This window comes from Budorcas taxicolor, chromosome 11, assembly GCF_023091745.1.
Source record: "Budorcas taxicolor isolate Tak-1 chromosome 11, Takin1.1, whole genome shotgun sequence".
NCBI classification, from domain to species: Eukaryota; Metazoa; Chordata; class Mammalia; order Artiodactyla; family Bovidae; genus Budorcas; species Budorcas taxicolor.
Window position 1 is genome coordinate 153,120,651 of NC_068920.1, and position 11,460 is coordinate 153,132,110.

The window sequence follows — 11,460 nt, forward strand, 5'->3', positions numbered from 1 at the left end:
TGCACTTTGCTGGAGCAGCCATGAAGAGATACCCCACGCCCAAGGTGAGAGAAGCCCAAGTAAGATGGTAGGTGTTGCAAGAGGGCATCAGAGGGCAGACACACTGAAACCATACTCACAGAAAACTAGTCAATCTAATCACACTAGGACCACAGCGCTGTCTAACTCAATGAAACTAAGCCATGCCCGCGGGGCAACCCAAGATGGGAGGGTCACGGTGGAGAGGTCTGACAGAATGTGGTCCACTGGAGAAGGGAATGGCAAACCACTTCACTATCCTTGCCTTGAGAACCCCATGAGCAGTATGAAAAGGCAAAATGATACGATACTGAAAGAGGAACTCCCCAGGTCATTAGGTGCCCAATATGCTACTGGAGATCAGTGGAGAAATAACTCCAGAAAGAATGAAGGGATGGAGCCAAAGCAAAAACAGTACCCAGCTGTGGATGTGACTGGTGATAGAAGCAAGATCTGATGCTGTAAAGAGCAATATTGCATAGGAACCTGGAATGTCAGGTCCATGAATCAAGGCAAATTGGAAGTGGTCAAACAAGAGATGGAAAGAGTGAACGTCGACATTCTAGGAATCAGCGAACTAAAATGGACTGGAATGGGTAAATTTAACTCAGATGACCATTATATCTACTATTGTGGGAAGGAATCCCTCAGAAGAAATGGAGTAGCCATCATGGTCAACAAGAGTCCAAAATGCAGTACTTGGATGCAATCTCAAAAACAACAGAATGATCTCTGTTTGTCTCCAAGGCAAACCATTCAATATCACAGTTATCCAACTCTATGCCCCAACCAGTAACGCTGAAGAAGCTAAAGTTGAATGGTTCTATGAAGACCTACAAGACCTTTTAGAACTAACACCCAAAAAAGATGTCCTTTTCATTATAGGGGACTGGAATGCAAAAGTAGGAAGTCAAGAAACACCTGGAGTAACAGGCAAATTTGGCCTTGGAATGCAGAATGAAGCAGGGCAAAGACTAAGAGAGTTTTGCCAAGAAAATGCACTGGTCATAGCAAACACCCTCTTCCAACAACACCAGAGAAGACTCTACAAATGGACATCACCAGATGGTCAACACCGAAATCAGACTGATTATATTCTTTGCAGCCAAAGATGGAGAAGCTCTATAAAGTCAACAGAAACAAGACCAGGAGCTGACTGTGACTCAGATCATGAGCTCCTTATTACCAAATTCAGACTTAAATTGAAGAAAGTAGGGAAAACCGCTAGACCATTCAGGTATGACCTAAATAAAATCCCTTATGATTATACAGTGGAAGTGAGAAATAGATTTAAGGGCCTACATCTGATAGATAGAGTGCCTGATGAACTATGGAATGAAGTTCATGACATTGTACAGGAGACAGGGATCAAGACCATCCCCATGGAAAAGAAATGCAAAAAAGCAAAATGGCTGTCTGGGGAAGCCTTACAAATAGCTGTGAAAAGAAGAGAGTGAAAAGCAAAGGAGATAAGAAAAGATATAAGCATCTGAATGCAGAGTTCCAAAGAATAGCAAGAAGAGATAAGCCTTCTTCAGCTATCAGTGCAAAGAAATAGAGGAAAAGAACAGAATGGGAAAGACTAGAGATCTCTTCCAGAAATTTAGAGCTACCAAGGGAATATTTCATGCAAAGATGGGCCCAATAAATGACAGAAATGGTCTGGACCTAACAGAAGCAGAAGATATTAAGAATAGGTGGCAAGAATACACAAAACAACTGTACAGAAAAGATCTTCATGACCCGGATAATCACGATGGTGTGATCACTCATCTAGAGCCAGACATCCTGGAATGTGAAGTCAAGTGGGCCTCTGAAAGCATCACTATGAAGAAAGCTAGTGGAGGTGATGGAATTCCAGTTGAGTATTTCACAGCCTGAAAGATGATGCTGTGAAAGTGCTGCACTCAATATATCAGCAAATTTGGAAAACTTAGCAGTGGCCACGGGACTGGAAAATATCAGTTTTCATTCCAATCCCAAAGAAATGCAATGCCAAAGAATGCTCAAACTACGGCACAACAGCACTCATCTCACACACTAGTAAAGTAATGCTCAGAATTCTCCAAGCCAGGCTTCAGCAATACAGGAACCATGAACTTCTTGATGTCCAAGCTGGTTTTAGAAAAGGTAGAGGAACCAGAGATCAAATTGCCAACATCTGCTGGATCATGGAAAAAGCAAGAGAGTTCCAGAAAAACATCTATTTCTGCTTTATTGACTATGCCAAAGCCTTTGACTGTGTGGATCACAATAAACTGTGGAAAATTCTGAGAGAGATGGGAATACCAGACCACCTGACCTGCCTCTTGAGAAATCTGTATGCAGGTCAGGAAGCAACAGTTAGAACTGGACATGGAACAAAAGACTGGTTCCAAATAGGAAAAGGAGTGCATCAAGGCTGTATATTGTCACCCTGCTTATTTAACTTATTTGAGAGTACATCATAAGAAACTCTAGACTGGAAGAAACACAAGCTGGAATCAAGATTGCCAGGAAATTTATCAATAACCTAAGATATGCAGATGACACCACCCTTATAGCAGAAAGTGAGTTCAGTTCAGTTCAGTCGCTCAGTCGTGTCCAACTCTTTGGGACCCCATGAATCGCAGCACGCCAGGCCTCCCTGTCCATCACAATTTCCCGGGGTTCACTCAGGCTCACTTCCATCAAGTCAGTAATGCCATCCAGCCATCTCATCCTCTGTCATCCCCTTCTCCTGCTGCCCCCAATACCTCCCAGCATCACAGTTTTTCCACGAGTCAACTCTTCACATGAGGTGGCCAAAGTACTGGAGTTTCAGCTTTAGCATCATTCCTTCCAAAGAAATCCCAGGGCTGATCTCCTTCAGAATGGACTGATTGGATCACCTTGCAGTCCAAGGGACTCTCAAGAGTCTTCTCCAACACCACAGTTCAAAAGCATCAGTTCTTCGGCGCTCAGCCTTCTTCACAGTCCAACTCTCACATCCATACATGACTACAGGAAAAATCATAGCCTTGACTAGACGGACCTTAGTCGGCAAAGTAATGTCTCTGCTTTTGAATATACTGTCTAGGTTGGTCATAACTTTTCTTCCAAGGAGTAAGCGTCTTTTAATTTCATGGCTGCAGTCACCATCTGCAGTGATTTTGGAGCCCCCAAAATAAAGTCTGACACTGTTTCCACTGTTTCCCCAGCTATTTGCCATGAAGTGATGGGACCAGATGCCATGATCTTCGTTTTCTGAATGTTGAGCTTTAAGCCAACTTTTTTGCTCTCCTCTTTCATTTTCATCAAGAGGCTTTTTAGCTCCTCTTCACTTTCTGCTGTAACGGTGGTGTCATCTGCATATCTGAGGTGATTGATATTTCTCCCGGCAATCTTGATTCCAGCTTGTGTTTCTTCCATTCCAGCGTTTATCATGATGTACTCTGCATAGAAGTTAAATAAGCAGGGTGACAATATACAGCCATGATGCACTCCTTTTCCTATTTGGAACCAGTCTGTTGTTCCATGTCCAGTTCTAACTGTTGCTTCCTGACCCGCATACAGATTTCTCAAGAGGCAGGTTAGGTGGTCTGGTATTCCCATTTCTCTCAGAATTTTCCATAGTTTATTGTGATCCACACAGTCAAAGGCTTTGGCATAGTCAATAAAGCAGAAATAGATGTTTTTCTGGAACTCTTTCGCTTTTTCCATGATCCAGGGGTTGTTGGCAATTTGATCTCTGGTTCCTCTGCCTTTCCTAAAACCAGCTTGAACATCAGGGAGTTCACGGTTCACATATTGCTGAAGCCTGGCTTGGAGAATTCTGAGCATTACTTTACTAGCATGTGAGATGAGTGCAATTGTGCAGTAGTTTGAGCATTCTTTGGCATTGCATTTCTTTGGGATTGGAATGAAAACTGACCTTTTCCAGTCCTGTGGCCACTACTGAGTTTTCCAAATTTGCTGGCATATTGAGTGCAGCACTTTCACAGCATCATCTTTCAGGATTTGAAATAGCTCAACTGGAATTCCATCACCTCCACTAGCTTTGTTTGTAGTGATGCTTTCTAAGGCCCACTTGACTTCACTTTCCAAGATGTCTGGCTCTAGATTAGTGATCACATCATCATGATTATCTTGGTCGTGAAGATCTTTTTTGTACAGTTCTTCTGTGTATTCTTGCCACCTATTCTTAATATCTTCTGCTTCTGTTAGGTCCAGACCATTTCTGTCCTTTTTGAGCCCATCTTTGCATGAAATGTTCCCTTGGTATCTCTAATTTTCTTGAAGAGATCTCTAGTCTTTGCCATTCTGTTCTTTTCCTCTATTTCTTTGCATTGATCACTGAGGAAGGCTTTCTTATCTCTTCTTGCTATTCTTTGGAACTCTGCATTCAGACGCTTATGTCTATCCTTTTCTCCTTTGCTTTTTGCCTCTCTCCTTTTCACAGCTATTTGTAAGGCCTCCCCAGACAACCATTTTGCTTTTTTGCATTTCTTTTCCATGGGGATGGTCTTGATCCCTGTCTCCTGTACAATGTCATGAACTTCATTCCATAGTTCATCAGGCACTCTATCTATCAGATGTAGGCCCTTAAATCTATTTCTCACTTCCACTGTATAATCATAAGGGATTTTATTTAGGTCATACCTGAATGGTCTAGCGATTTTCCCTACTTTCTTCAATTTAAGTCTGAATTTGGTAATAAGGAGCTCATGATCTGAGTCACAGTCAGCTCCTGGTCTTGTTTCTGTTGACTTTATAGAGCTTCTCCATCTTTGGCTGCAAAGAATATAATCAGTCTGATTTCGGTGTTGACCATCTGGTGATGTCCATTTGTAGAGTCTTCTCTGGTGTTGTTGGAAGAGGGTGTTTGCTATGACCAGTGCATTTTCTTGGCAAAACTCTCTTAGTCTTTGCCCTGCTTCTTTCTGCATTCCAAGGCCAAATTTGCCTGTTACTCCAGGTGTTTCTTGACTTCCTACTTTTGCATTCCAGTCCCCTATAATGAAAAGGACATCTTTTTTGGGTGTTAGTTCTAAAAGGTCTTGTAGGTCTTCATAGAACCATTCAACTTTAGCTTCTTCAGCGTTACTGGTTGGGGCATAGAGTTGGATAACTGTGATATTGAATGGTTTGCCTTGGAGACAAACAGAGATCATTCTGTTGTTTTTGAGATTGCATCCAAGTACTGCATTTTGGACTCTTGTTGACCATGATGGCTACTCCATTTCTTCTGAGGGATTCCTGCCCCCAGTAGTAGATATACTACTGTTCTGCCTGAACAGTATGAAAAGGCAGAAAGTGAAGAGGAACTAAAAAGCCTTTTGATGAAATGAAAGAGGAGAGCAAAAAAGTTGGCTTTAAGCTCAAGATTCAGAAAACGAAGATCATGGCATCTGGTCCCATCACTTCATGGCAAATAGATGGGGAACAGTAGAAACAGTGTCAGACTTTATTTTGGGGGCTCCAAAATCACTGCAGATGGTGACTGCAGCCATAAAATTAAAAGACGCTTACTCCTTGGAAGAAAAGTTATGACCAACCTAGATAGCATATTCAAAAGCAGAGACATTACTTTGCCAACAAAGGTCCATCTATTCAAGGCTATGGTTTTTCCTGTAGTCATGTATGGATGTGAGAGTTGGACCGTGAAGAATGCTGAGCGCCGAAGAACTGATGGTTTTGAACTGTGGTGTTGGAGAAGACTCCTGAGAGTCCCTTGGACTGCAAGGAGATCCAACCAGTCCATTCTGAAGGAGATCAGCCCTGGGATTTCTTTGGAAGGAATGATGCTAAAGCTGAAACTCCAGTACTTTGGCCACCTCATGTGAAGAGTTGACTCATTGGAAAAGACTCTGATGCTGGGAGAGATTGGGGGCAGGAGGAGAAGGGGACGACAGATGGTGAGATGGCTGGATGGCCTCACTGACTCAATAGATGTGAATCCGAGTGAACTCCAGGAGTTGGTGATGGACAGGGAGGCCTGGCATGCTGTGATTCATGTGGTCGCACAGAGTCGGACACGACTGAGCGACTGAACTGAACTGAAGATATAATCATTAGGTAGAAAGGTGTTAAGGAAAAAAAATGGATAGTCACAGTTTCAAATACCCACCATTGCTGCTGCTGCTGCTAAGTTGCTTCAGTCGTGTCCGACCCTGTGTGACCCCATAGACAGCAGCCCACCAGGTTCCCCCATCCCTGGGATTCTCCAGGCAAGAACACTGGAGTGGGTTGCCATTTCCTTCTCCAATGCACGAATGTGAAAAGCGAAAGTGAAGTCACTCAGTCATGTCCGACTCTTAGCAACCCCATGGACTGCAGCCTACCAGGCTCCTCTGTCCATGGGATTTTCCAGGCAAGAGTACTGGGGTGGGTTGCCATTGCCTTCTCCGATATCCACCACTGACTTCTTACTAATTATAAAAGAGAAACTTTGCATCTACATTGAAATATCTGCTGGTCTACCTTAACAAAGTAATCAAACTTGCTTGAACAATAGTGGACCTGACCCTCTATCCCTATGGATACAATGGAACCAGAGGTACACAATATCTCCCTTGTCGTATTCTGATCAAATGTTAAATATAAATCTAATCGTGCAAACAATTAGATAATGTTAAACATTCAGCAAAGCAACTGACCTGGACTCTGCAATGTCAGGAAAAGTGAACAAACCAAAAATAGAAAATGTAGGAGGGGGCATGTTTTCCCATTATTAAAAGAGACAAAAGAAATAAAACCATCAAATGCAACACATTTACCTTGATTGGGGACTAGACTGAAAAAATTGGACCTCAGGTTGGATATCATGTAGGATCTGTGTTTATTTTCTCTTATACAATTATTATTATGGGGTTTTGTGGAAGATGCCTGCTGAAGTGTTTAAAGGCGAAGGGCATGTTTTCTTCAACTTACTTTCAGATAGTTCACCAAAAAATAAATAGTAGAAATTTATAGAAAGGGATAAAACAAGTGTGGGCAAAATGTTAACAATCTGTGGACCTACGTGAAGGATAGATCAGAGTTCATTGCTATCTTCTCTCCATTTTTATGTGAATTTGAAATTTTTCAACCTAAAACTTTGGAAGGAAAAGTATAAGTTAGATCATGCTCTTCCACTGCTAAAACCTGTGCAATGACCCAAGGCTTCCTACTGCACTCAGAGAAATAGCCAAAGCCTTGTCACAGCCACCAGATCCTATGTGATCTGGCCCCTAGCTTTCTGCCTTCACATATTGTTGTTTGCTCTCTAATGTACTCCTGCATGGAAACACTGATCTCTGGTGTTCATTAAATAAACATGGATTGCTCCTACCTCAGGATCTTTGAATTGACCATTTTCACTGTCTGAAATGCTTTCCCTCAGACACTTGGACATAGCTACAGTTCTGTTTCTCTCCATGTTCAGGCTTTAATGAAATGACACTCAAAATCCATGACCTTTTCATCTTGAGTACACAAATAGCCCACATTTCCCAGCTTTTCTTATAGTTAAGTGTGGTCATGTAACTGAGCTCTAGTCAAAAGAATGTGGGTGGAAAGGATACACACCACTTTTCAGCCTGATCCATTCAAGTCTCCTCACCTGCAACCCTCTCTCTTAACCCAACTACTAGCTGAAGAGATGCCCCTGAGGAAATAGAGGGGGTAGAGCTGCAAGAAAGAGGAATCCTGGGACCCTGAAGGACTGCATGGAAGTCACATTCACATTGGACTTTGTATCAACAAGAAGTAAACTTTTATTGTGGAAATAAAAAATAAATAGGTGTAATTCCCTGATGGCTCAGTAGTAAAGAATTTGCCTGCCAATGCAGGAGACCCAGGTTCAATCCCTGGGTCAGGTAGATCCCCTGGAGAAGGAAATGGAAACCCACTGCACTATTCTTGCCTGGGAAATCTCATGGACAGAGAAGCCTGGTGGGCTACAATCCGTGGGGTTGCAAAAGGGCCGCACATGACTTAAACACAAAAATAAATAAATAAATAATAGTACATCCCTCAGTGTGCTATTGTAGAGACTGAAAGCAATGATGACTAGAGAGCAATCAGCACAAAACCTCAGAATGTACTCAATGCATATTATGTGTGGTAGTGAAAGATAAGTGTATGAAATTATGAGAAAATAATATCTGATAACCATTAAAAGTCCCTCAATTGGTAATGTCTTAATTGTTAAGAATTATGCAAAGTTGGCCAAAGAGTACTAAGTTTCAGTTAACAAAGTGAACTCACTCAGTCGTGTCTGATTCTTTGCGATCCTGTGGACTATAGCCTACCAGTCTCCTCCATCCATGGGATTCTCCAGGCAAGAATACTGGAGTGGGTTATTTCCTTCTACAGGGGATCTTCCTGACCCGGGGATCGAGCCTGGGTCTCCTGCATTGCAGGCAGATGCTTTACCCTCTGAGTCACCAGGGAAGCCCAAGTTTCAGTTATGTCAACAAATAAATTACTGACATCTAATGTAGAGCATGGTGACTAAAGTTAATGATACTGTCTTGCATACTTGAAATCTGCTAAGAAGGTAAATCTTAAGTGTTCTCACCACACACACATACACATAAACACACACAGACAAAAAAAGTAATAATATGAGGTGATGAATGTTAATTAGCTTGATTGTGGTGATCATTTCACAACATACACATATATCACAACATCAAATAGTACAACTTAAATATACAGTTTGTATTTGTCAAGTATAACTCAATAAAGCTAAAAAAAAAAAATGTGCATCTTAGATCAGTCTCCTAAGGCAATAGAAATAAAAGCAAGAATAAACAAATGAGACCTAATCAAACTTAAAGCCTTCTCACAGAATGTGCTGTGTGCTAAGTCAGCTTCAGTCGTGTCTATGTGACCCTATGGACCGTAGCCCACCAGGCTCCTCTGTCCATGGAAGTCTCCAGGCAAGAATACTGGAGTGGGCTGCCATTTCCTTCTCCAGGGGATCTTCCTGACCCAGGGATCAAACCAGCATCTCTTATGTCTCCTGCTTTGGCAGGCATATTCTTTACCACTAGCACCACCCGGGAGGCCCTCTCACAGAAATTAAGTCCTTGTCAGTCACATCTTTGGCATTTTCTCCCAGCTGCCATAAACAAAACGAAAGACAACCTATGGACTGGGAGAAAATGCCAATGATGTGATTGACAAGGGCTTAATTTCCAAAATGTACAAACATTTCATACAACTCAACAATAGCTACAACAACAAAAAACAACTCAATAAAAAAATGGGCAGAATTCCTAAACAGACCTTTCTTCAATGAAGACATATAGACACATATAGACACATGAAAAGATGCTCAATGTCGCTAATTACTAGAGAAATGCAAATTAAAACTATAATGAGATACCACTTCACAACAGTGAGATGGAGTCATCACAGATATTCACAGGTGTAGTTTCTGCATAACAAAGTAGAGGAAGTGTGGAATTTAGGAGCAAGACACGCTTGAATTTGAACTTAGCTGCAGTACTTCCAAACTATATGACTTTGGGCAAGTTATCTGGTGAGATTGAGTCTCATTTCCCTCATTTGTTAAAACAAGGGTACTCACCCGTGGTGGATTCATGTCAATGTACGGCAAAACCAATACAGTATTATAAAGTAAAATAAAGTAAAAATAAAAAGTTTAATAAATAAATAAATAACTTTTTTCCCCCAGTGTAAAAAAATAAATAAATAAAAAATAAAACAAGGGTACTGCACTTGAAGAGCTGTATATAAAATGCCACATAATTGTTTAATACGTGGTTATTACTATGTGAACAGATTCTCATTCTTGCACTTATGTAATTCTCCAGTCAACACTCTCTGGTACACAAGTACTAAAACACCCACGTTATAAATAACAAACCTAAAATTCAGAGAGGCTAAGAGTTTGCCCCAAATCACAACTAATTGGCTAACTAGAGCCCAGGAATCTGCACTCTCAAGATCCTTTCCACGGGACCACACATCATTTCTCCATCCCAGGGACGGCCCCAGGTCCAAGCCTTCTCTAGTTATCTGCCTCCACACCCTTCAAAATCATCATAATAATAAGCCATTAATTATCAAAGATTCGAAGAAACTTGTCACCCCAGAATCCTGAGTTTCCATAGTCTTTACTCTTCTCCCAAGCCTTCCTTCTTAATGAGCTCCCTGGGGGTGGTAGATTGGTAGATGGAATGACTGTGTGTCTCCTTGGGGTGAAGTTATGTAGAGGACAATCACCTCCTTTTGGGTCCCCACTCTTACTCATCATTGGAGTATATCTTCAGAGGCCAGTGATGGTAGCTAAGGAGGGGAGACAGCCTTGGGTCCCAGATGTCTGGGGCTACACTGAAAGATTACTTCTCTAAAGGGAGACAGAGAGGTGTCTGAGATGACAACCACACTCACAACAACTCTCAGGGTCTAGTGAGTCCCATCAGCTCCTGCATAAAGCCTGGAAATTTTATTTCCTCACTTGATATGGGAGCTCTACTGACCTCCCCACCTCCGTCTTCCTCCCCTAATCACCAAGGCCAATGAGACTGAAGAGAAAATGCCTGGACTCATTAACGGCCACCCCGAAGATCATCATCCCTTTTCTGAGTAAGTAGCCATTATATTCAACCTCGTCACTATACCTAAATTCTACCAATTCTCATGTATTAGAAACTGAGAGATCATCTTGCAAAATACCCTCTTTTCACAAGGACATAATATGAGGCTCAGCATGGCTGAGACTACAAACCAGTTCCAATGGTCTCCACACTTCTCTATTTCTCCTTCCCCATTTATATAAACACAAAAAGGATTTGTTCTTGGTGGGTAAGACCCCAAGGAAAGAAGCTCTGTACTTAAGGTGGGTTAGATGTAACTGCCCTGATGCTGTCAGGTAGAACCCAGCTACTGTTGGCCCAGCCTAGCCCCTGGTTGTCCCCAAAACCAGGGCTGCCGAGTTCAAGACTGCAGATGCTATGGCCTCTGAGCATCTTCAGAATAGCATGGGCCATAAGTTGACCCATGAGACTAGTAAGGGGATATTGAGCAGTGTAGTGTAGCAGTGTTAGTCGCTCAGTCGTGTCCGACTTTGCGACCCCACGAACTGTAGCCCACCAGGCTCCTCTGTCCATGGGATTCTCCAGGCAAGAATACTGGAGTGGATTGCCATTCCCTTCTCCAGAGGATCTTCCTGACCCAAGGCTTGAACCCAGGATTGAGGTATTGGGTGAATCACTCCTTTCTGAGCCTCAAGTTCTCCTTACATAAAGCGAGTATGTTGTTTTCAAATATGTCTTCCTAATATTTCTTGAAGTAATGCAGTGAATAAAACACTAGATAAAAGAATTTCTCCAATAAAAGAGGAAGACACCTAGAGTCTCTCCCATTCAGAATTCTGTTCAGCTTCTCAGCCCCTCCTGGCGTGGCCTCTGAGTCCCCCAAGAAAGCACAGTTCAGAAACCTATGAATTGCATAACTTCTTAAGATCAT